This window comes from Excalfactoria chinensis, chromosome 5, assembly GCF_039878825.1.
Source record: "Excalfactoria chinensis isolate bCotChi1 chromosome 5, bCotChi1.hap2, whole genome shotgun sequence".
Classification (NCBI taxonomy): domain Eukaryota; kingdom Metazoa; phylum Chordata; class Aves; order Galliformes; family Phasianidae; genus Excalfactoria; species Excalfactoria chinensis.
The window spans coordinates 47,668,179-47,694,664 of NC_092829.1; the positions used below are offsets into that span (position 1 = coordinate 47,668,179).

A 26,486-nucleotide genomic window follows, 5' to 3' on the forward strand; every position below is an offset into this window, starting at 1 on the left:
ATCTTTATGTCAACGTTTTTTGTTTTTTTTTTTAGAAATTCACTCAGCTTATCTGAATGAAACTGGAAAGGACTTTGAAAGCAATAAAGTAGAAGTACAGAACCCATCTTCCTTTAGCAAAAGGTGAACAGCTTCAAGCTGTCACTACATAAGGTTAACTTCTAAAGAAGCAATTTCATTTTTTTTTCTATGTCTACACCAAGAAGAGTGCATCCGTCTCGATACGCACATATTCATATGTACAGACATGAATATATATTCAAATACACCAGTTTACTGATAGACAGAAAACTAAGAGGAAGGTTCTAGACTCAAATTAAATGCAATAAATATTTCATCTACATATAAATCCATCCCAGTTTCTAGATTTTAATGTTTCACATCAATATGCCATGATTTTATATTCTGATCCATTCTGAAAATTATCTATGTAATTCTTTAAATGTATTTTAGTTACACATTTGAAATTATACAGATAAGTAAATAACTACAATAGCAAGACTATTAAGATGTCTCTGCCAGCAGAGATCACTTGTAGCATATAACCTCATTATGTTAGTCTTGTATCCACAATGCTGTTTATGTCTTCTATCGATAAAACTCATTCCTCATCACTCATCAAAAATGAAAATGGAAGAGCTACTGCAGTAGAAAACAAAAGCTATAACTTTTGCAAGGACAGAAAGATCAGGTCTATGGTTTGTAAATCAGAGTAGTATGCAGAGCATTATATGATTCAAAAGTATGAAAAGAGCCTTTATAAAATGGAAGACTAAAAAATAAGAATGTTGGGAGATGCTTTATGTTAAATGGCCTCATTTGTTCACATCTATCAAGTAAAACTCCCTATTGTATTTTCATGCTATTATCCCCGCGGTCCAGTAGAGTTTTGTTCAGATTTTAAGTTTCTTTTACCTCAGAAACAGTATTTTAGGCAGAGACAGTCCAGTACCTGTAATCTGTAAATGCTGCAAGAACCTACCGTGTTTGTCTCTCCTAATTAGGCATTCATCTGTACCCAATAAGGCCATATAAAATTATTTTACTGGCAGCTTAAAGACATTTTAATTTAATGATTCCAGAGACCTAATATTCTTCTGTATGCTCTATACTACCATAAATCATGGGAATCAAATCCCCCTTCCCATTTACCCCACCACATTATAAAGTTAGTAAATTGAAGTAGCCTTATATGAGAATTTGGCCTGGCTGTTTAAAGTATAAAGTATAAAATCAATTAATTTAGACTCTAATATAAGCTTTATGAAGCTGTAATAATTTTTTACAGCTCCATACTATGCTGAAATGTTTTGGTAGTTTCAACTTTTTTTGGATATGTGTCTACTCGCATCGTAGATGTGGTCTCAGGTGAATAAGGGTTTCTTTTTTGAATGAAGTATAAAGAAGATGTTTTTTACAAGTACATTAATAGGATCATATATTACAAAAAAACTCTTGTAATATACAAAAGCTTAAAAAGTATTTTGCATTCATTATGACAGTATCCCCTTAGCAAGAAGTCATATATCATAAAATTAGTTTGTTACAAAATACTTTAAAGTTTAGCATACATAAGAACATTTTCCAAAAACTACATCACTGTAAAAGATTAAGGTTTTTATCTAAAGTCTAGTGCTGTCTTTATACTCATAACGTACTTATTATGGCTATTTGAGTTTACAAAACCCTGAAGGAAATTCTTCGTAAGTTTGCTTGAATATGAAAAATTAAATAGAAAGTACCTAATGGAGATTATTGTGAGAGAGAATATAATTTATGTTTTATCAGACCTTGAACAGTTACAGAAATTGGGTAGACTGTTTTTATATCAATTCAGTAATAATGTATATGAAATAAAAAAACAAACACATAGGCAATCTAAAGGAAATCATATTTCAGAATAGTAAAATTAAGCATTGAGAAGCAGATCCAATTTTGTTGAAAGAAAAAAAGGAATGCTCATTTCCACATTTGTTAAAATGTAAGTGGATTAACTAAACATTTGGGGAAACAGCCTCCTCTCAGGCTGCTGTATTTAGTTGTAAATATATTAAAAGTGGCTGCATGTTTTAAGGTGCAGATGTCTCTCTATATCTCTCCTTGTCTCACCTTATGATAACAAAAAAAATGTCCAGATCCAGTGATCCTATTCCCCCTTTCCCCTTAATACTACTATAGCTGAATACATTCTTTTTAAATTTCATGATAAATTGCATGGTAGTAAAATATGCCTGCGTTAACCCTTGATAAACAGACATATTTCTAGACTCATGATCCTCTTAGCTGTGCCTGTGTACCTGCTAGTGTGCCTGTGCTTGAGTTTAGCTTTGGGGATCCCCTGGTTAGCAAGGTCATGAAAATAAGTTTTCTGATTGTGTTTCAGCCATAAGATTGCAGATGTTCCAGCTGTCTGCCTGTGTAGACTCACACAGGGGAACATCCACGGTTATGTGAGTTTGCCTTCCCAACTAGCCATTAAACATGATGATGTCCAGCTTCCCAGCTTGACAACAGGAATCAGTGAATTAATTACTTCTTGTACTACTTGCATGCATAGCATTTGCTTTCCCTATTAAACTGTCATTATCTAGATATACAGTTGTGTTTTTTTTGGTTTTTTTTTTTTTTTCACTATCCTTCTAGATCCTTTTTATTTCCATCCACCAGAAGAGGAAAATAAGCAGGAGGCAGGGTGGGTGTCAGCTGCTGGCCAATGGCATTTTCATTCTGGTAATGTCACCTATTGACATAAACTGATCTTCCATTTCTATATAAGTAATTCCCAGGTGTTCCTACTTATTTTGATTGATCATTTTATTTTTGCGGCACTTTAGGTATGTAAATAAGATTAAAAAAAAACAAACAAACAAAAACCTTTTAGAATTAGCAGGAATTGCCTCTGTGACTTGAGAAAAGAATAGGTCTCCACTGATTCATTAACTGCACACAGTACTGTATGCAGATCTTTAATTGTGTCTGTATCACTATTTCTCACAGTGCTTAAGTCATTTTCTTCAGATGACAATTTTATGGTATGCTTAGGTGAGTATTTTGTGCTTATAGAAGTACATTTCAGACTCAGGGACATCGTCTCCTGTCACTTCTGTGTTCTTCAAACTACATTATGTGAAATATTTACTTCCAATTTCTCACCTATCTGGCCCTGCAGGGATATCTACACTAGTGAGGTGGTTCCTAGGGATCTCTGTACATTATGCATGGAGCAACTTAAGGAAAAAAAAAGGATTTCTACAGGCCAAGATGTCACAGAGAGACTTTGCCTCACTTTCTTAAGCACTGAGGTACTTTCTGCTAATTAAAAGTGAGGATAATATCTTTTTACTGGAGCTAGCAATCTGAGCCATACCTCATGGCATCAGACAGATGCTTCCTAGATGGTTAAATAGTGCAGAATATTAGAAGACTGAGATACAAGTTTTTATCTTTGCTAAGATGTTTCGTTTTCCTTGAAACTTTTCCAGATTCTAATAATATTTAAATATTCATCGAGGCAAGGAGAATGTGGAAATGACTCCAAAGCCAACGAAGCAGCGCACTTTGCTGGAAGTTTCTCTTCTGCTCCGTGCATCACTGAATATGTAAGTATAGTGCAATTTCTGTGTGGTGTGCAGATTGTTTTTCACAGTTGAACTTTTATTACAATTAACTTTATTTTTCTCATTTTCAACTCAAATGGACCATCCAAAGACTGCTAAGGCTAAAAGAGCATATATATATATTTATTTTATTTTATTTTTTTAAAAAGCACTTCTAACTAGACAGCTTATCAGAATTGCTTGCACTACTCAGCAACCAGTACCAGACTAAGAACCACGGAACAAGCTAATTCTAAATAAAACAGATTTTGTGATGATGAAGACCCCAATCCTAGGCTGAACATTTATTGCAGACTGTACAGAGGTTTACTCTGAGCCACAACTTAGATATTTATAGTTAAGGTAAACATTTTTTGAAACTGCCAAAACAGTTCCCTTTCAGCTACCATATATCCCGCGTTCTAAAAAAGAAATAAATATACAGAGAAACAAAAAGTACATGTTTAAAATTAAGAATTGCACTTAGTTATCAGTTAAAAATAATTACCTGAATATCCTTGAAAGAGTTTTCCCTTAACATAAGGGAACATATCAAATTTCTTGTGGTTTCAAGTGCTAACAGACCAAAAAGTTTGAAACAAAGTGTTATTGAACCACAAAATTTCAGTTATGTGGGTCCTTTATGTTCTTTATGGCATCAAAGTCATTTAAGAGCAGAATGTCTACAAAGAATGAATGACAAGAATATAAGATTGTGTTCCTTATGAAGAAATAAAAAATAACTCTGATATTAAGAAATACTTAATTCAACAGCATGTAGGACTGATGTTATTCTTTAACAGATAGACTATGTTTCTGAAACACAAACTGCTGGTAGAATATCATCAAACAAAAAATAATTTAAGTGCTTCTTTGCTTCTGAAGGCACAAATATGATTTAGATTAGTATTTAGTCAGCTTTTATGATCTTTAATTGCTTTGAGAGTTGTAAGCAATAAATACAAAACACATAAAAATATTGTTTTTACTGTCTACTCCACTCAGCACTCATTCTTGCAAGATGTCATTAATGCCTAAATTCAGGCTTTAAGAACAGATTAAAGGTTTACGTGGTTGGTAATAAAACTTTTTGAAGAAGAAGAATTTTCAAGTGTTTAATTCCCAATAAAATTTAAATTCCAAGTTTATATATTCACAGACAGATAGTAAAACTGTAAAAACCACCCCAAACAAAACAATAAAATAAAAAACTTCTGCTTTTGAAAATAAAATTCAAAATCAAATTACTTTTTGGCACGGAATACAATGAACAAATATGTACAGCACAAGGCCACTTCAAGCTGAATCGGAGTTGCCATATTGAAACACCAAGAAAACCAATTAGGGTATAGTATATATATATAGTATAAAATCAGTTTTATTCACAATCAATGTTGAAATCCCACAAACTTACGCTCTTCATCATGATTGACAAATCCATTATAAAAATAGAAATACTGTCCTATTCACTGTCATGGAAACAAGCCTTGTGATAAAATTTTTTAGATGATTTCTAAAGTATAATTTTCTAATTACTGGGTTGTTTGTTTATCTAAATTCATGTTATTTCCTTCTTGTAGTTCTTTTTATTTTCATTTGTGATCTCCATCCTATATTTTTATCCATTATAAATATTCATACATTCACCCATTGACTCATCTTAGAAGGTGAGAGCCTATCAGAGGAATATAAAATAAATTTTCCATAGGTCCAAAGAAGAGACATTCAGTACCAGTGAAATGGAAATGAGCATTAGTCCAATAAAACACATAAGCCAACAATAAAGTTTAACTACAAAGTAAATTCCGCTGCAGTTAATTAATATAAATAATATATATGGTTAAGTTCTTCACTGGATCAGAAGCATAAATTGAAAAAGTGTCCATTTCAATAGCTTATGCTGACCCCGTGGCACAATTATTTCTGTTACTGATAGGTAATTAAAAGTGTTAAGTGTTGTCTCAATAAACACATTCTCCATAGACGAACTTTTAGGTCTGCCCTCTATATAAGAGGTGTTGCAATGGCATATAATAATTGAAATTTGAGAGAGAAAATCACATTCCTAGTTCCCAGGGAAAATAAATAAATAAGTAATATAAAATAAAATAAATAAAATAAAATAAAAAGTATGTAATAGTTGGGATCATCTCCAGTTACAAAGATGACTTTTTTTCAACACTTTCAAATGAATTGGAACCATGTTCTAAACCATCCTGTCATCCCCGTGGTATTCAGACAGGCTTCACTTCCCAGGGTGCCTTTTATATTAATGCTTTCAAATTTCCCTTTGATTTCAGGAGCAACACAAATATTTCCTCATTATTCACTTTTCTTTTCATTCTTCAGATGTCAAAAAGTGTATTGCTGTCTTAAGTATCTTTGAAGAGAGATTCTCTTCAGCATCAGAAATGAAGCAGCCTAGAAAAATCAGCATGCTTTGACAAAGAAAATTTTTCTTTCTAGTACTTATTTGATGAGAGTTTCCTTCAATTTCTGTTTGTTTCCCTTTTTTTTTGGTCCTAATCTATGAACATTATTCCCACTGATTAAAAGTAACATCAGTGTTTACTTGGCTCACCACCTTTCTTGTGTCAAATCCAGGACTGAACAAGCCTTGTTACCAGCCAAGGAAAGGGTCTGTTCTCACTGTTCTTAAACGAAGACAGAGTGCTATCTTGAAATGATAGCACAATTGAGCCTTGCTGAGAAAAGAGAACACAGAAGCACTGCCTTTACAGGTATGAATAATTCCGGTCATTTGTGGGGTTTCAGTAGTTCAGGTAAGTGTTCCCAGTTTCACTGCTTCTGTGATCAGATGTATGGCATATCACAAAGCTAATGCATGAAAAACCAGGTCCTGAGTGGCTGCTTTACGTACTTTTACTTCCACAGTTACAGAATGTAGCCCTCACTGTCAGTCTTCTAGCTTCAGATTTGAGACCTGTCTATGTCATTTCTTGGTATACTAGAAAGCTGCTGATCAAGTCACTGATTTATTTTTTATGATAAGAGGAAAAGAATGTAATTATTTCCAGAATTCAAAACTTCCTGTAAATTTTCATCATGCACACACCAGTATTGGTGGTGCGTTTTAGACACAGATGCAGCATGATGGATTCACAGAAATGGGACTCCACATAAGCATGTGCCCAAAAGGTTTATAAAGTATTGAACAAATAAATGAGAACTGTAATGCATCAAGATGTTTCTTTCCTCCACCATGACAATTTGCAGTACATTCTGATAAGATCTGTGAAAATCAAAGTGTAATAATGTAAATGATATCAAAAGCACACTATAAAATTATCCCTGCACAATTGTTTTCTCTAACATTTAAAAAACTGATTTTTGAACAGCTCTAGATAATATATAACTGCAGGCCATTCAAATGTTAATAGAAATTCACGTGTTCTGTAGAATGTTAAATGTGGTTTACACAAATAGCCATAGAATTTAAGAGCTTTCTGCAAAATAAGCACATTGTTTATGTGAGAATTAATGTTCCTGAATTCTTCTCTACAATATTTGCCCATCACTAAACATTACTGCCCAATTTTTATTCTGCAGTAGATTGCAATTTGGTTCAGTATTATCCCATCCATCTCGTAAATTTTTAACTTATGCAGTATTGCTTCTTTGCTTTGCAATATACGCATATTTTGTCATATAACCCAATCAAGTAAATGCTTTGTTATTTTTAAAATACTTAATAAGATATTAATTTCTCAATCATTCTGTTGCATATGTCCCAGATGGGTTTGTATTGTGGTGAAGCTTTTTTATTTGTCTATTTTCTCCCTACTTCTACCTTGTAATCATTGATGCTTTGAGTTTTGCTTTTGGAACATATGCCACTAAAATAGAATGAGCCATCAAAACAACCTATATCAGCCTCAGTAGTGGGTTTGGTTTATACTTATTCAGGTATTTTGTTGTTGTAATATATAGCTTAGTGCTTTCATCAGCCAGTTTCTGTATTAAGTCATAGTGAAACAGGGGTAGCTCAAAATTGCTAAGAGAATTAAGTACAAAACTGTTTTCCAGCAAGGGGATGGCAAATGTCACTTATTCTTGGAGAGCTCTGAGGTTTCTTCTTGTGGGTGAAGACAAAGTAAGTAATGAATTGAAAAGGGTAAATAATGTGTGAGGGCATAGGGAGGCCATGGCAAAATCTTCCCACTGAAAGTAGGGAAAGGCTGTCTTTTTAAATCTTGTTTCTTCTTCAGTTTCTTCCACTTTCCCTATGCTGGTTATGTTTCAAGAAAACAAAACGTATTTCAAAGCAGGAAGACATTTTGTAACTTCTCAACACAAATTTGTTTAGCAGGTCCAAAAGAGGATATCGAGTTTCTATTAGAGTTGGCCCTGAAATGCTTTCCTCCGAAGACAAAGCAGGTATGTATAAAACATATTATACTAGTACTGCTGCAAAAGTTCTTTGATCTTAACCAGTTTGTCAGATTTCTCTCTCCGATTATTTTCTTTCCTCTTTATGTAATCTCTTTTTACTTAATGCTATAATTTTGCTTTTCCTCTTGTTTCATTAATTATTATTTTTCTTCCATTTCTACTCTTATTCAACATATTTTCCAAAAGTGTGTGTTCTCTAGTTTAGTAAAATGTTTTGTATTTGATTGTTAAATGTCACTGACATTTTTCTCTTAAGTTCTTTTTCTCCATGTTATTTCGATCATAATCACATGTGTACGTATGCACATCTATCAATCAATCAAGTTTGTACACTGTTGAGTTTATATAGCACAAATATCATAAAGTCATGAAAATTTTGCTTCTAAACAACACTCTTTTTTCACTCTGCAGTGAGTCACAATGAAATAATACCAAATATAAAATCTTTCTATCTTTTGTGCAGCCTCTTTTGTACAATTTCACCTACAACTTTTCAGCAATTCTAGCAATATTATAATTAGTTTGTTTATTTAACTTTCAGGTAAGCTTCTCAAATTGAAGTCCCCTATGATTTTTGTGTTTTTGATTTGTTTTTATCTAAACTTAACGGTATATCCTTAGGGAACCAATCATTCTCTTCTTTCAGCCTCACTCAGACTGAGTTCTTTTTCTTAAAATGTCAGTTGCCGTTGTTTTCATCCACTTACATAGATCATTACCATTGATGTCATATAAATCCACTTACATTGATCATTACCATTCAAGTCATATAAATCACACCATTAGGTTTCATTTATGTCAAATTTGTCCAATACTTACTCATAAATTATATTTCTTTTTTGTTAGCCAGCCCTTGGATAACGGTCACCCCAAGGAATCCACTGATGAACTATGGTTCTAGTTAATATAATGTTTGTATCAACAGAGTGAATGAACTCTTTCATCACTCACTTTTGCATTTTGCTTCACCATCTTTAATCTCAAGGAAATACATGAATAGGAAACCATAGCTGGTTAAAAAGAGGGCTCTGGGCAGTAATATTGTGCCACTTATTTTGATCCAAATAAAAAACATGTTTTGCAGTCCTCCTGTGTTAATGGACCTCTCACTGTGCTCGCCCATTACTCTTAGCCCAATCCTACCACTTTCTCTCTGTTGCTCTGAAGCCATATATCATTTCAAGACTGTCAGTTATAGTAATTATTATTTCTTTTATGCTGCCTACACAATCCAATACTAAAAGTGTAAAAAGCCTTGATGCCAACTTCTCCTACCGCACTAGTAGTAGGACTTTGCTAAGGGAGAGTAAATAGATTTGTAAAACTGTATTTTCATCAGTCCAATTTGTCCCAAAGTACATTTACTTACTTTCATATTTATTTTGAAGACTCTAGTTTACTCTTTTCACACCGTAGTCTACACATTCATTTTCACAGGTCAAATAAGCCTGTTGGCACCCTATTTTTACTTTTCTGGCTTGATCTAACCAATTAGACACTTGCTTAACAGTTGCACTCTGTCCTGTAAAGTTTGTGAAATCAGAATGACAGTTTTCAACCAGAGCAGAAGAGAATTCAGTGAACCAAGGAAATTATCCTGAATACAGGTATTCACTAGAATCTCTCTCAAGGCTAGGAGAATACTTCTGATGTAGTATTACCATGCAAAAATTCAGGTGCCAATGTCTTTCGTGGTAATATATTTCTAAAACTCTCACCCTTGTAGCAGAAGTGATCTATTGACTTTGTGACCTGTTGGAAGAAATGAGTATTAGATTTCAAATACTAACATCTAATTCAGTTTACCAGAATTTTCTAATGATTATCTCCTCTAAATACAAAGTACTGACTCTTAGGTATTCTTTGCTAAATTTTGAAAACAATTTCTGGATCAAAGAAAAGCCCGCTAAACTGTAAAAAATGAAAACTTAATGCAGATATTTTGATATAGACGATGAGTACGTTGTAGCCTGAGGTTGCTGTAGCATGTATCAGAATAGAAAATTGTGTCCCGGAGAACAGAACAGTGTTACCATCATCACAACTGAAGACAGATACATTTCTTGATACATGAAAAAGAAATGTGTATTTACAGTAACATTTAATGTATAAATCATAAAACACTCAAAAAGAAATCATTGTTCCTCTTACTACCAAGCATAGTATCAGTGGTCACACTTCGACATGTTAAGCCTTGATCCAAAATAATCCTTTCTAATCTCGACTATTTTAAACATGCACAATGTATTTTATTTTTTTTTTTTTTTCCCCTCCCCTTTGGTCAGAGAATGTGAATTTACCTGATTTCTGCATCTAAAGTGAATTTTTTGTATATAAAAGTTTCCTTTTTCCTATCATGTTCATTTGCCAACTGCTCTCATTTGGAGCAGATTTAAGATGAACTAGAACAAGCTGTGCCCATCACTGAATAGCAGTTAGGTTATCTGACAGTTTCTCAGAGATGACAAGATCAGTTCTTAGCAAGACAAAAAATGAGAAGCGTTCATCAAATTAGTAGGAAATTTCTACTATCCCATTCCCAAAATAAATTCATTTATTCTGCACAGGCAGGAGAATTTAGGACCCACCAGAGAAGAAATCAGGGAAGTTTACTACTATCAATACAGAACTGGGCTATCTTCATTTCTTCCTTTTCTTGAACAAAAACACATACAAATAATCACCAAATTCCCAAGGCTTCTGGACTGCTAGATTTTAATAACTGAAATTCACATCCAATCAATGCGAATGTTATTAGACTCTGTGTTCCATTCTGTCTGTTCCAGCTGACTGAATTGTTGAGTCGGTGCACAGAAAAACAATGCACTTTGGTTTGCTTTCCAAAACCATGGATTACCAACTGACAGAGTCATTAAAACAATTCCTAAGGAGAAAATAATGCAATTGACATTAACATTAATCTTAGGAAAACAACAAAAAAACAAACACACACACAGAATGTCCATACCAAATTAATTTGGCTAGAAGCACAGACTACATGTATTTTTAAAAAGCATTAGGGCTAGTTCTTAGACTATTTAAAAATAATACAGATAGGAATAGTGAGAAAAGAAAATGCATTTTCAAATTATGGTATAGATATACATTTTCTGGAGAGCAAACCTACAAATGAATAACAACCGACCCTTCGGAGAGCAAATATAATGGGAAGGCAAAGAATGGCAATTTCAATTCATCAGTGAAGGAGAATGAAGAAACAAAAAGATTTTACTGGTCTGAAGGAGGAAACCATTATACTGCGTGCAAAGGAAGGAAATAAAGTCGATTTGTAATAGACTGTGATCTCATGTCATCTTAATACAAGGACCCAGCGGCATGCACAAATATGGGTCCAAACTAATTTCAGATTTCAAACCTTTCAAAGTCCCTTACTTAATAGCATCATTACTAGTAATACGTTTCATTTCAGAAAAATAAAGACAAACTGCAATTCCGTCTATCCTCTTTGGGTTGTAACGGTAGAGCCATCATGAAGAAATAGAAAAAAGAAAAAAAAATTCCATCATCATTTATAGCTAAAATGAGAGACGTGTACAATCACTGAAATTATTTTTACAATGGTACCTTTCTCTTCTTGTAACTTAATAGTCAAAATCATAGTGGGGAAGGTCTGAGGATTGAAGACAATTTTCTGTTGCATAAAATGGTAAGAATGAAATATTGCGCATGGCTAAGTAGTAAAAATGTCTGTGGAAACAAATTGTCTACCGATAATTCAATTACCTGTTGCTTACAGAATTTCAATTCGTTAATTATCTCTATTCATTCTGAATCACTTCTCCATTACTGAGATTCATCGGAAGTCCATTCAGGTTTCTCAAACTACTTAACATCTTTTTGTGTCAAAGAAAGTAGAGCATCATGAACCTCTCAAACTTCAAAGATAGGGTTATGTCCTTGGATATATTTGTGTATCTCACTCTGTTGTTAAATAATTAGAATACAAGAATAATCATGGTTTTAGCTGGGATAGATTTATTTTTCTTTGTTTCAGCTTGAATACTGCTGTGTTTTGTTTATTAAAATAGTGGTGATAACTCACTGCTGTTTTAGCTGTTTTCAAGAGCTCATGAAAGAAAAAAAATCAGAGGGTATTTTGACTTTATTAGTAGAATGATCTTTAAAAGAAATCTTCTAGCTAAGCATCAATACCAGAATGTCTAATTAGTCCAAAATTACCGCTGAAATTTTAAGTTTTTATTTCTTGAGTACATTAAATATTGATTCCTGTAGAGGAATGTTACTTTTTTTTTGCAAGGAGAAATATGTGTAGTAGTATAGGTATTCTCCCATTCTCCCTATTTTTCACCAATAAAACTGATAAGGAACATATTTGTAACTTCTCTACCTGTTCCAGAAGAATAACTAGATTTGCATAGACATAATGGACACAGAATTTGGCAGAATTTCATGAGCATTAATTAATTAATATAATTTCATTATTAATGAACAACAGAGAACAGTTCAATTGGGAGGGGCTATCAAAGATCAAGGTCAAGTAAACTGACCTCTTCAGGGCTAACCAAAATTTAAAGCTCTTTAATGATGGCATTATCAAAAGATCTCTTGAATACTGACAGTCATGGGGGCTCACTTATCTCTCTATGTGTTTGACTATCTTCATGGTAAAAGAAATGTTCCCGCTGTCTAATCTGCACATCCCCCCATGCAGCTTTTTTGCTATTCCCAAGTGTCCTGTAATTGGTTCCCAGGAAGAAGAGGCTGACACCTCCCTCTGTGCTTCCCTTCCTCAGGAAGTTCCAGAGAGCAATGAGATTTCATGTCAGCCCTCTTTTGTCTAGACTGGACAGACTGTCCTCAGTTTCTTCTAGCAGAACATGTCTTGCCTAGGCACACTGCTGGTTCATGATGCTGTCACCAATATCCACAGGTCCACTCTACTGAGATTCTCCCCAGCCACTTGCCGCACAGTATGTGTCTGTGTCCAGCATTGCTTCAGGTCCCAGAGCAGCACCTGGCATTTTCATGTGTTGAACTTCATGCTAATCACCCAGTGCTCCAATCAGTCTCAATCCCTTTGCAAGGCTTCTTGTCCCTTTATAGAGTAGAAAGCAATTTAGCAAACTTGCTACATGTGGAAGACAAAACTTCCTCTGTAACTACTAGACAAAACCCAACTGTTATTGTGGTTAAAACAGTACTCTTCCTCCAATACTCCTTCACTTACAAATTGAAGATCTTAGATATGTAGTTTCTTGATTATATAAAGGAAAAAAAAAAAAAAAGAAAAAAAAAAAAAGAAAAAGAAAGAAAAAAAAAAAAAGCAGAATGATTTCCAGCACAGAATGAATCTCCCTTAGTGTGGGAACCTATTTATTACCTCTTTGATACAAATTTCCTCTAAAACTTGATTAAAAAATCCAACCAAATACAGACTTGATCCTTTCTACTACTGTGCCATGCACAATGTTGGAAAAGAATTTAACTACCCCTGAGATATATTCGCATCGCTTTGACAGCTGCAAAGATGCATTTCTAGGATGTTGTTGCTATAAGTTAGAAGGCATGGCTTACACTTTTCACTCACACTATGACTCTAAAGATATGATAATTGATCCCTTTCCAGTGTTTATGAAAACCTGCAGTATGCCAAGGATATCTTACAGCTTTGGTCACATAGCAGGCAGCTACAAGCTGTTCATATAAACTGCACAGAACAACAACCTGGATAGAGACTGATGGCTTACTTTAAAAAATATTTTTTTTTATGTGTAAGAAATACTTCCTTAATATTGAGGAACTACTAATACTGAGATGAAAAAGTGCTTAGTGTTACAAATGTATTATATCAATATGAGAGCAACTTTCTAAACTTAGCACCTTAAAAAGGATGTAATTTCCAATAGCTGATCAAATCAAATCTATTTCAAGACATATTAGTCAGCCTCCTTGGAAGCCTATAATTAGTGAGCCATTAGTTAGGTAATCATTTTCATACGCAAAATCTGTTGCTGAATAGTTTGCATTTCTTATATGCACTTTTATTCTAAGTCATGTTAAGGAACAGGAAGTGTGCAGTGCCTTTAAAATAAAAGTCTCATTGAGATTTCAGTTCATTATTTTCAATACCAACAGACAAAAAAAACACAAAACACTTGCAGATGCCATTTAGAAGTGCATGCATCTAGAAGTATATAAACTCACAGGGTGGCAGTGTCAGCCAATACAAAGCAAGAAGAAAACCCGCTTTTCCCCTTCCCATTCAAACACAGTCCCAAATCATTCACTTGGCTAAGAGCTGCAGAACTGGGATTAAATACCAAAGTCACTGCAGGTTAAAGACTGGAAGCTTTGAGGTGAGCATTAAAAAGAGAGTAATGCAAGTTATGTACGGGGAGTTATTGATGATAAAGGACTAAAGTGAATTTGCTTTAGTTTTATAATCTCAAAGAATATCAGTCCAAACTTTCTTCATCCGTGCTGTAGTCTTTGATAAATCCAGAGAGAAAGTCTGACACTCTCATATCAGGCTACTAGACTGAAGCTGTCCAACTAAGGCAGGCTAGCAGGCAGGAAAAGAAAGAGCACTGTTAATTAAAATAAAAATAAAATAAAATAAAATAAAATAAAATAAAGATAACAATCACAAATAAAGAATGATGAGTTCCTAAACTTCATGTGTAAATTTATCTCAGGGATGAATTGCAAGTTAAATGTTCAGCACTAAATCCTTGCCAGACCATGTTACCCTTGTCAGTCTATTAAGACCATAGCACTTAGACACATGCACAGGTCTACTTGAAAATATTAGAGGAAATAAAATATTTTTGCTATTATCAGTATCACTTGTAAATTTGGGGGGGGAATGGCATAATGACTGATGTTCATAAATGCCTGGGCTCATACATTCAGCTGCTAGCAAATGCTCACACACAATAAATATTTGAAAGGGTAGCCCCTGGCATTAGCCAGCCCCTCCTCAAAGGTTCCACTGAGATCTGTTCCCAGTTAGGACTTTACATGAAGAAATATTGTTTGGTAACAAGAAAAAAATAATTCAGAATACAGATAAGAGATAAATCATGTTCCTTGTCTTAGGGTCAGAGAACACTTGCTGAAACATGTGAACTTATGTTCAAGTAGAGCACTCAGACCTGCAGCCTAGTGACTAAGATTGTCTTACACAAGACAGATTTCATCCTCAGTAGGCTCAGAGTGTATCTTGTCTGACAGGAAGGCTAAGAGGTTACCATCAATACCTGCAAAACAGGGATTAACTTATTTCTAGTTACAAATGGTTCCAATGTACAGCAGCGTTAGAGTAGCATTTCCCAGCAACAGAAACTTCCTCAACTCTGGGACACAAGGAGAAGGGGAGATGGGATCCTGGACATACCCATCTTTGAATAGTTTCCCATAAGATCACTCTGGATTATGAGGCTTATTGATCAAAGTTGAGTTCTAGTATCAGTATACAGAAGCATTAATTCTGTTCATGTACTGTATCAAGAGCACAGATGCATTCCTACGCTCAGTCTCCAAAAATCCCCAGGCTACAATAGGCTAAAATACTTCTATACCAAGGGTCCGGTCCCTCAGTAATACAAAAACATTTAATCTGTAATCGTGTAGGAATTAAAATTAGCTCATTTTGTAACCAGTAGGATTTGTTAAACAAACAAACAAACATGAAATCTACATATGTAATGGGAAAACAGAGTAAGTAATTATGGAGGCAGTAGTAGATATATGCATTTTGAATTTATAGAAGGCACACACTAGATACAGTGACATACATTACATAAACAAAACCAAACGGCTTAATGACTACCTCTAGATTTGTCATTTCACCATGTTACATCAGGTACAGGAAAAACATGGAATGACATGGATAGGACAAAAATGACTTACACCATGTAATCATTACTATTTGTCTTGGAGTACAGGAAAATAGTATCTCCAGATCATATCAAATGGCTTTTTCATGAGATAGCTCCTGTATTCCCAGGTTATAAAAGACCGAATATGATCGCATGATCCCCTAACAGTAGATCTAATACAATCTTTTACACAAAATCAGAACCATGAATTTACTGCTTACAGTTAACAGAAAATATATTTTAAAAAGTATAAATCTGTAATTGGATCTTATGTTTTACTTGCCAAGAGTATCGTGCAAAGTTACATATCTGCTAATTCATTCTTCTCCTTCTTTGAAGAGGCGGCTGCACTTGACAGTTTACCTTCACCAGAGGAAACACACCAGTCCTGAAGAAGAATACATTTTTATTTTGTGGTAGTGCAAATCTGATTCAATTCTAAACAAAAGATCCAGAAGAACAAAAGATAAGATGTACTGTTTTCATTAATCTGAAAAATGGTAAATGATGTTCTGACTCTTCTGTTTTGTTTTTCTCTCCTGTAATGTTATGGTGTAAAATTTTGGCTTGGGAAAAGTTTTCTGTAGGTAAATGATAAAATAAAAATAAACAGCAACTACTTTGTTTTGTTTTCCTTTAAAAAGCACGTGACAATTCACATACCAAACCCAGGATAAATGTTAAGATTATGCTGCATTTCTACCAATAAAATAGAACATAAATACTACAAATGGAGAATCATAGAGGTTTATGTAGAGCAGTTAACATCTGACATATCCCCGCTCCCATGTTTCCACTGCTGCCTTCAGCCACATTTTGTGTGTCAGGTACAAAGTATTTACGGGTTCTACAATTTTATTTATTTTATTTTATTTTTATTTTTATTTTTTTTTAATGAAGGAGGGAAGGAAAGGAAAGGGGAGTAGAGACAGCACGAAGCAGGGGCCGCTGGATAGCGTTAAGGTCGGGGACGTTCTTTGGAAGGGTGTCATGAGACGCAAGTGAGCCGTTTGATTTACGCACAATGATTTAACTTATTAATGAGTCTCACAACGAGGTGAGAAGCGCATTATAAACTTGAATCGAAAGTGCAGTTCAAATCCTTAGTTAAGATCAGAAGTCCACGTGTCGAACTGTCAAAGCCCCCGCCCGGCGCTAACGAGGTAACGATTCCCAGGTGCCGCGGGGCCGGGGCCGCCCCGGCGCAGCCGCGACTGGTTCGCAGCCGGGGGCGGGTCCGCCCCCTACGCCTCTTAAGCTCCTCCGGAGGCCGTAGGGAGCTATCAGAGGGATCCGGGATTCCATAGAAGACAGTAGTCGGCGTGGGCTCCGCTTCTTTGTCAGGTTTCGGTGCGGCTGCTTTTGTTACGGGACTCTGAGGTTGGGGTTTTTTGTAACTTTGTGTTGTGCTGTTTTGTTTCAGGTTGCGGTGGGACGTCTCCCGGTGAAGATCAGCACGAAACGGTGAGTCGTTCAGGTATGAACGGGTACGCGAAGGCGGCGAGCTCCAGGGAGCCGTTCGGAGCCGTCCGCCCGCAGCGGGAGGCCGCCGGGCTTTCGCCGCGCTCCGTCCGGGGCCGGCGCGGAGCTCCCCGGGCTTCTCGGAGCCGGGTTGACGTCGTCGCTCGGCCGCTGCCGCGTTTTCGGAGCGGGCCGCCGCTCCGAGTCCTAGCGCGGTCCCGGGGCGCTCTCAGCCTCCTCGAGGCTTTTCAGCGGGGGCTTCGGGTTCTCTATATCTCATCGGTAAGAGCGAGCGGGATGGGGACGTATTCTCCCAGCCTCGGCGCGGCTGGGAACGCGAGGGTGCAGCAACGGTAAGGGCTGCCGAAACAAGTTTTCTTCTCTTTCAGGCCGAGCGAAGGTTGCAGCGGAGCATCTCGTCAGCCCGAACCGGCTCCCGTGAGGCTCCTTGGACGGCCCGGCGCGGGGCCGCGACCGATCCTCCCCCCCCGTGGGGGGGAAGGTGATGGCTAACAGAAGCTTGCAAGATCTCTAACAGCAAAATAGAGGCTAGGGAATGTGCAGGTGTCATTTTTCAGGACTGCCCCTTGTGAAATAGGGGATGAGAGAAGGTGGAGATGAAGAAGGCCTTTCTAAGCTTCAGTGGTGGCTGCCTAGATGGTTCTTTGGGTTTGTCAGAAGCAAGAGTCCTTGAGGAAGGATGACTTCCTTTCTGGTGTGGAGGAGCCAGTTAAAGATCCTGTAGGTAGAAGACTTGTGAATCCTAGAGGTACTGAGATCTCCAAGATCATCGAGTCCAGTGGTAGCTTAAGCATGGCTGTCTACAAGGCTCCCCTAAATCTTGAAGCACCACATCCACAGAGCTCCTCAAGACATCCCAGGATGTAGAGGCAACTATCTCCCGGGGAGCCTATTCCAGCATTTAACTCCCCTTTGGGTCAAGGAGTGTTTCTGAACATCCAGGCTGAAGGTATCTAGTGGCAACTGTAGGTGCTTTTTTTGTTTGTGTTTTTTTTTTTTTTTTTTGTCTTTCTGTCAGCAGGAAGAAGAGAGTATTCCAGTTGTCAGGATAAGCAGTTTGGAGATGTGGTAAGAGAGTGTTAAGGTATCCCCTGAGCATCCTTTTCCCTAGAGCTTAGTGGGCTATGCCTATGTATGCTGAGGAAGTGGGCAGAAGCGAGCACCGAAGAGGTTTGTATGGTGTTGTTTCTGTTGTTTGTTACAGGCAAGGTGGACAAAGCTGGATGAATGGCCCAAGGGAGTGCAGCCTTCAGCGAGGGTGTGAAGAACAGCCTGTGTAAGTGTCAGCTCACAGGGTGGCATGGTGTTGGGCCAGCAGATCGTGGATGTCAGGTGTGAGCAAGAAGCAGAGGAGGTGTTTTTAAGGACTGGTCTGTGTGGATTCAGTGAGGGGAAAATGATGCTGGATGGAGCAGGTAAAGTTGGTTGTGGAGTGGTGGAGTCTGTGTGTTAATAAATGTGTGAGTGTATATAATATATATACAATTATATTATTTGTATTATAATATAATTGTATATAATGTAATTCCACAATTCCTTACACATTTATTATATGTAATGGGCTGTTTGGAGAGTTTGGTGAGTCCTCTTTTCTGGGGTTGTTTAAGGATTTGTATGCTTTTTTTTCACAGGGTGAGCAGTGCAGCAGAGCATTTGGCAGTGAGGATGGGTGAGCCCTGTGACCTGGCTGTTCCAGTGGTTCAAGGAACAGAGTTTGCATTGCATTGGAGCACCTGTGTGGAGTGAGGTGAGTGTCCTTAATATTTTTGGTTAGTGTGTGGTGTGTTTTTTTTTATTTTTTTGTTGGGTGATGGTTTGTTTAGAGCACTGTGTGTGTGGTGGGTCTTGTGGTGTTAGAGGTGCAGCACTGTAGGTGGTTAGTGGGTGTTATTTTGGTGGTGGTGTTAGATTCACTTGGGGTGATAGGTGTTGGTGTTTTTTTTTTTTGGTGGTGGTGTTAGGTTCACTTAGAGGGTGATTGAAGGTCTTTGTCTTTTTTTTTTCCTTTGTCTTTGGTGTTTGTGTGGAGTTAGTGTTGGTTTGACTTTGCTGAGGGGGGAGAACACAGCTCATACTGGGTGACTGTTCTGGTCACTTAGTGTGGGCTGTGTTCTCCCCCCTTCTAATAATGCTAGAGACCTGGTTTTGCACTATCTTTAAAAAGATATAATTTTTTTTTTGGGCGGGACGGTGGGTGCAACATAGTGGCAGATAGTTTTTTTTTTGTGGCCCCCTGCCCCCCTCGGGGGCCGCCCCCGCCCCCTCGGGGCCCCTCCCCTCCCCCGTGCCCCCTTAGGGGCCCCTCCCCTGTGCCCTCTTGGTCCCTCCCCTGCCCCTTGGAGCCCCAGCCCCCTTGGGGGCCACCTCTGCCCCTTGGAGCCCCTCCCCTGCCCCATTGGGGGCTGCCCCCTGAGTCCCCACTTGGGCCCTGCCCCTTGGGGTCCCTCCCTTGTCCCCTTGGGGCCACCCTCTGAGTGGGGTGTGTGGGGAAGAACCCCTCCCTGGTGAAGGGGTCTCTTCCTTGGGAGCCGGGGTGACTCCTTTGTGGTGGTGGTGCTCTGTGTCCTCAAGGAAGGAGCTCAAGTGAGGAGGAGCTGCGTTCTGTGTCCTGCTGAAGAAGAAGACTTGGTTTAATTCAGTCCTCAGGTAAGATCTTTTTGAAACAACTCTTGCTCTATGCCTAAGGGGGTCTATGGGTATTTCCTGTTTACAGAAGTTTGGTTAAGTGGCTGGAGGTGAAATATACTGACATGTGTGCCACAGGCCTAAGTCCTGTATATGCTATGAATGGTTTACAGTATCAATGGTCTAGGTAGGGTGAGTGGGTACACAGAAGGGAAGCTGCTACATTATTTCTGTAACATTATTGCCTTTTCTTCTTAGTGAGGTAAAAATGTAACCTAACAGGGAAATAAATAGAAATGCTTGTGAAAGCTGTTGTGAGAGTTCTCTGATATGGCCATCTCAGTTTTCTACTTTTTTTTTAATATATAAATATCTCTTTGTGGACAGAGTTTTACTCTGTATAAGAAAGTCCCCCCTGTAAAAGGTCACAAATTGCCAGATGGGGATTTAAAATATCAATTTAAATAGTGAAAAGCTAGCTCTCCCTTAACAGCATGTTCCCTACTTCACCTTCTTATTTGAGCAAAGCTGTGAAGGAGAACTTAAGGATAGAACTCTGTTCTCATTTCAGTGCATACCTCTGAAATACTGTTAACTAAGCTTACTTCTGTGGCTTGGGAAGGAGGTGATAATTTCCTTTTGCAGAATTATCGGCTTGCAAAGGCTTTTTGTCAAGATTGTTTCTGCTGCAAGAGCCACTGATCCTCACTGCATGTGGGATCTGGGATGCCTAAGAATATCTATCTGCCCTGTACTGGAAGGACTAGACTTAGCTAACTCAAGGTTTTGTGGTAAAGTGGATACCTGTCTCTCTCTGACTTTAAACAATAAATCCTTGCTTACCTTGAAATAAAAATGGACGTGCTGTCTCTTTCTGTGCTTTGGCCTCACTTGTTTGCTGTTGAAGGTTTTCATCTTGGTGAATGTGGAGAGGAAGAAAAATGATCCCTTCAGTGATTGGCTATTTGGCATTGCATGTTCTGTAAAAGAAAAAGTGAGAGTTAAATCAATAACAAATACTTTTACAAGATACCTATGGCAGAGATACTGTGCATCAGATATGCTTTGCTCAGAGTGAAATGACCAACTGTGTTGCCTGTGTTTGTATTGTTGTGGCTGTATTTCTGGATAGAAGTGTTTCATGAGCTTAGTATGGCTTTCTGAGCTCAGAGGTGGGTGTGTGGTCCTGGCAGCAGAGTGGCAGGCAGTCACTGCCTTGTTTTTAAATAAACAAAGAAAAAAAAAACTTTTGCTTTCCATTTTTAAAATGAGCTCACTGAGAGCAATCTCTGGTTTCTTACTTGGTACTTGGTAAACTGAGCTAGTGCTTCACTGTGTGGCCTTGTAAATCCAACAAGTAATGTAAGTTAGTTCTTGTGAACCTTTGTCCCAAACTGAGACTCAACTTTAATGCTAACTATAGAAACACATCATGCTCTGCATTATACATTAACAAAAGCAATGGAACTGCAGTGGGGTTCTGCCATACATGAATATACTGCACTCAAGCATTTATATCTTTATGTGAGTCTGCAATTATTAATTGGTTTCACTTGCAACCAGTTAAGGATCTATTTCTGCTGTCACCAAAGTGAAACATGAAAGTAATTCAGGAGAGAAAATATAGTTTGAGTTATGCTGCTTCCCTAATGACTCAACTGCAACAGAGTTTCCATGAGTTATCAGGTAATTTTACTCAACTTGTACAAGATGATGTTGGAGGGTGATTGAGGCATTTTGCTCTCTGTAACAAACAGAATGGGGGGGGGTTTATTTCACATAGGGATGTCTAAATTGTATATGACTGAGAGAAAGTTTATGGATAAACAAATCCACTAATTCAATTAAATGTATTTTTGTTTATAGAATCAGAAAGCCAACCTGGATGGAAAAGGCATGTGACTCCTAGCTCTGTGTGGGATTGCCCTGACTACAACAGTTCTAGCTGAGAGCTGCATCCAAATGCTTTGTGAACTCTGTGAGCCCTGGGCTGTAACTGCTGCTTTGGGGAAGCCTGTTCTGGGAGCGATGGGCTGATGTGCCCTTGAGGAGTTTGCAGCTCCTCCTAATTCAGCATCATTGGCAAACATACTGAATGTGTACACCTTTGACTCCTATGTCCTGAACCTTTATAGAAACACCTTAGGGGATTACCCCTGCAAAGAAACCCGCAGGCTCTTGCAATCTGATTTCATTCTAGCAAATGCTTGGAGCCTCTTTTGTATGGCTCTGAGTCATTGCTTAGCCATTTGTTTAAAAGGGACAATTAGGAAGGACTGTTCTGTGACCTGGACTTCAGTTTCTGGACTCTGTGACCTGACAAGAATCTTCCATACCTACTCAAAAAGATAATACATACTTGGAACTAGACCACAGGTGCTCTCTGTATTGATGGGATGTTCCTCAGGGGTGATTAATGTGTAGGAACAGCTAATATAACAGCCAGTTACTGACTTAGAATGTATTACACAGTTGAAATTAATGGATGTATTGTTCTAATAGTGGAATGGAATAAAATCTGTTAAATTACCCAAAAGCTGGACATCTTTACAATCCGTGTCATTTCACATATCACATTTTCTGCATACTAACATTATTACTATCCATAATGGCTGAGCAAAAAGTATGGGTTGCAGCTCTACAGCCTAAAACTGACAAAACAAACAAACAACAACAACAAAAAAAAATAAAATAAAAAAAACACACACAAAACCAAAACACCACCTTTCACACCCTTCCATGGGGTCATAATGCAATTTCTGAATCCCCGCATTTCTAAGAGAGTGTCCAGTATTCATACCATCCTTCCACTGTCTCCCATTACAGAGGTCAAAACTCTCCCTATGCGTCACTTTAACCAGAGGGCCTGATTGTACAATTGTATCCCTCTGCCAGCGAAGACAAAAAAGGACTTCCTTTCTCTTTTTAATTTTTATGATAAATCAGAAACAAAAGACCTCATCCTTAGTTCACGTGAGCTTGGCAAGAACAAATGGTATTAGACTGTGAGCAGCTTTAAAAATCTAATGTAACCTTTGTCCTATAATTGTATACGTGGAGTACTGATCCTTCACCAGGCAGCAAGCGAGGAAAATTTAACCTTTTCCACTTTCTATGCATCCACACTAATCTCCCTTTCACACCAATTTGGGTTACCAAGCTGAGAAGTAAAAAGTCTTTCCCCCCCACACCTACGCAATTCATGTCAAACTAAGAGGATTTTAATTTTTTTTTTTAATTGAAAAAAATAAAACAGTACAAGGACAATAGGAGATCTTAAACTTATTTACCTGATTTAGGCTTTCTCAGCAGTCTGTAGGTTCTTAAGGACTTGATGTGCACAAAAACAGCAGCAGAAGGAGAAAAAGGACAGCAAGGGCAACATTTCAAAATTCATCTTTGTAACTGCACTGGTCTGCTGCAGAAAAGATGTCACAAGAAGAAGAATGTTCATCTGTCTCCAAAGATGATATAGGCTCACAGAAGAACTCTGCAAAACAGGGATCTCCTGAAAGAGATCCTTCCTCAGTGGCAGTCAGCCTTTAAATGAGGTTTAAGAGAGCTGGAGCCTCCACTCGGCTGAATCTTCTTCACCTGCTCTCCCTAGCCTGACCTGATCTCTTCTTCCAGGTGCTCTGTGGTTCGTTTGGGCCCTGACTCTGCAGTTCCCTTACAGTCATGCAAATCTTACTGTTTACAGTATAAACTATTTAGACCAAGACACACTGGCCTTGAGAGGTCAGACAGAACTACTTCCCCAAAGGAAGCTGAATTGATTATCCTTCTTGTACAGTGGAATAATGCAAGAATAGTAATGTACAGTTGGAAATAGTACAAGAATGGTGGAAAATAATAGATAGCCAAAGATTACCTATAGAAAAAAACTCACCAACTCTGAGGCTTTGAGTATAGATGGAAAATGTTGAGGCTTGTCACACAAAGACCACAAAGGAGTGATCTACAAAAGAGATGCTGCCTTAGTGGTGGTCAGCTCTTAAATGAAATCTAGGAAAGGTGGAGTCGAGCTGAATTACCTCCACCTGTGTTCTCACAGCTGACCAGACACTTGCCTCAGGTGGTTAATCAGAGGTTCGGTCTGTGATTAACAGTTTCCTATACACTTCTCAATAAGTTTCCCCAGAGATGAGAACCCATAAACTTGGCTAGGCTAAGCTAGCAAAAGCACACAAGAATGGGTCAAATAAATTCTTAGGAAGAAAACCTATTTCACCAGTTGGTATCGCGGGGGAAGACAGCCGTGGAGACCGTTGGGCTGTAACACTATTTTCCTAGCTCTGTTCTTAACGGTAGCCTGACAAAGTAACATCGTCAAACATAAAAGCGCATGCCTAGAGTTATGCTCTGACTCAATAAACCCTCTTCTCAATTATTTACAGTAAGATAGGAGATTACATCTGAGGTTTCACTTAGAAAAGCCATGGGAAGAATTTGCTCTGTTCTCAGTCAGGACGGTCATCTACCTCTTAAAAGAAATTTAATTGCTGTAGCCTCAGGAACTAACTGGTTTCCAACCCATCTGATTTTCAGTTGTCAATTTGCAATGGCAGTACTAAAACTCAAAGTACTTCACTAAATCTTTTAAAAAATAAAAATAAAAAAATCCAGGAAAATACCCATTTATGCAGCCAGAGCCATTAATGCCACAATACATTCTGTGCTCAGAGGAGCCTTTTCTTAATTAATCCCCCCTCCACATGTTTCCTGATGCCACCGAGCAGAGTGCTCCGGTTCATACAATAGAAGGGAGGGATACCCTCCAAAGAGATTTAGACGCAACTCAAAAGCGAGCCCATGTGAACCTAGTGAGGTTCAACACAGCCAAGCATCGCTCTTGGTCAGGGCCTCCCTTGGTACATCAACAGACCAGGAAAAAAACCACACTGAGATCAGCCCTGCGGGGATGCATTTGAGGGTTCTGAAGGAATAGAAGTTTGATGTGAGCCAACATCATGCACTTTCTTGGAACCCAGAAGGCCAATGGTAATCTGGGCTGTGTTAAAAGAGAGGCAGCCATCAGGAAAAGCAAAGTGATCATCCGCCTCTGCTCTGCCCTCAATGAGCTCAAGCTGCAGTTCTGGGCCTCTTGGCGTGAGAAATAATGTGGAGCTGCCAGAGCAGTTCCAGAGAAAGGCCACGAAAATGAGCAAAGGGCTGCAACACCTGTCGTATCAAGAGAAGCTGAGGGAATTGGGTTTATTTATCTCAGAGGGAAAAGGGCCTTATTGCAGGCTTCTAGCACTTGCAGGGAGATTATAAACAGGAGAGGGACTTGCCTTTTATGTGGTCTGTGTGTATAATGCTACAACATGATACAAAGCACAGCAATAAGAGCAGTACAACAAAGTCCTGGGCTGCAACAAACAAGAGTGAGCCCAAACACAAGAGCTGCCACAGATGCAGAAACAAAGAAGCTGCTTACCTGCAGAAAACCTCTACTGGGCCACAATCACCAGTAAGGTACTCTCACCTCCGCTGCCAGCCCTTAAATGAGAACTTGGGGAGGGAGGGGTGGGGTGGGGTGGATCCTGGCTCCACCCCTTCCAGTCATTCATCTGTATTGTGTGCACCTGAGCTCCCCTGGGTTGGCCCTGCCTTACCACCAGGTGTTCAATCACAGCTTCCAACTGTGATTTGGCATTTCCTGTACAGCCTGATAGTGCAAGTATGAAGTGGAATAGCTTTAAACAACAAGAGAGGAGATTTAGATTAGATATTAGTAGACAGGCATTTTTCAGTTGGGGCGGTGAGGAACCGGCATGAGATGCCCAGAGAAGTCATGATGGCCCTGTCTCCGGTGACACTCGAGGCTGGGTTGGATGGGGCTCTGGGCAGCCTGATTGAGTGGATGGCAGCCCTGCCTGTGACAGAGGTGTTTGAACTACATGATCCTTAAGGTCCTTTACCACCTGAGCCGCTCTAGGATAGAAATGGATCAACCGAGGCTGAGCCAATTTTTTATTTATTTATTTATTTATTTATTTAACATTCACAGTGTGTGATTGCATACACGTTGTAAGCCACTTATGCTCTAACAAACAAGTATTAAAATTCAGACCGCTTACTTGTACCACAATCAGTAGGACACAAACAAACAAAACAAAACAAAAACAAACAGAAAACCAAACTTACAAAGTAAATCACCTTCTCTATTGTGAAGTTCAGCCCACGCGGGGTACTTAATATCACATAGGTCACATTACCAATGTGCAGCAGAAAGTAATCAGTTATTGTGGAAGTCATATTCTCTGGCTTCATTGTGAAACAGGTTCCAGATTAGTTGGAAGTAAATAAGTGTACACAGCTACTGACCACGCACCATCTTCTTGATGTATTCTCTTACAAAAATTGATTCTCTCGGCAATGGGAAATAATTCTTATTTCTAGGCTGTCATTTTTGTACAACTTCAGTCAAACTTAAAATATTATTCTAAACGAAGTTAGAAGAATTAAGGGCTACCTCTTTAACTGCTACCTATTTCTTACTCTA

General features: G+C 38.1%; 3 long non-coding RNA genes across 6 annotated transcripts in view; all 3 read left to right on the forward strand.

Moving 5' to 3' along the window:
* Positions 1 to 7,994, forward strand: part of LOC140253343 (uncharacterized) — a 259,237-nt gene extending 251,243 nt beyond the window's left edge. The window contains exons 4-7 of one of the 3 annotated variants that reach the window (XR_011903824.1): positions 2,644 to 2,692; positions 3,483 to 3,599; positions 6,201 to 6,337; positions 7,924 to 7,994. This is a non-coding gene — a long non-coding RNA (uncharacterized lncRNA). Of the gene's footprint in view, positions 1 to 2,643; positions 2,731 to 3,482; positions 3,600 to 6,200; positions 6,338 to 7,923 lie in introns of all 3 variants that reach the window. The other 2 variants (XR_011903823.1, XR_011903822.1) reach the window with 2 other exon arrangements.
* A 9,110-nt stretch (positions 7,995 to 17,104) lies between these two features.
* On the forward strand, positions 17,105 to 17,862 carry LOC140253242 (uncharacterized). The gene is made up of 3 exons (XR_011903804.1): positions 17,105 to 17,215; positions 17,295 to 17,335; positions 17,722 to 17,862. It is a non-coding gene; the product is annotated as an uncharacterized lncRNA (long non-coding RNA).
* A 394-nt stretch (positions 17,863 to 18,256) lies between these two features.
* Positions 18,257 to 22,511, forward strand: LOC140253241 (uncharacterized). Of its 2 annotated transcripts, XR_011903803.1 has the most exons (6): positions 18,257 to 18,302; positions 18,375 to 18,421; positions 18,558 to 18,629; positions 18,985 to 19,100; positions 19,925 to 19,999; positions 21,845 to 22,511. It is a non-coding gene; the product is annotated as an uncharacterized lncRNA (long non-coding RNA). The 2 variants fall into 2 exon arrangements; XR_011903802.1 differs by lacking the exon at positions 18,257 to 18,302 and having other exon boundaries at positions 18,348 to 18,421.
* Positions 22,512 to 26,486: the final 3,975 nt, after the last annotated feature.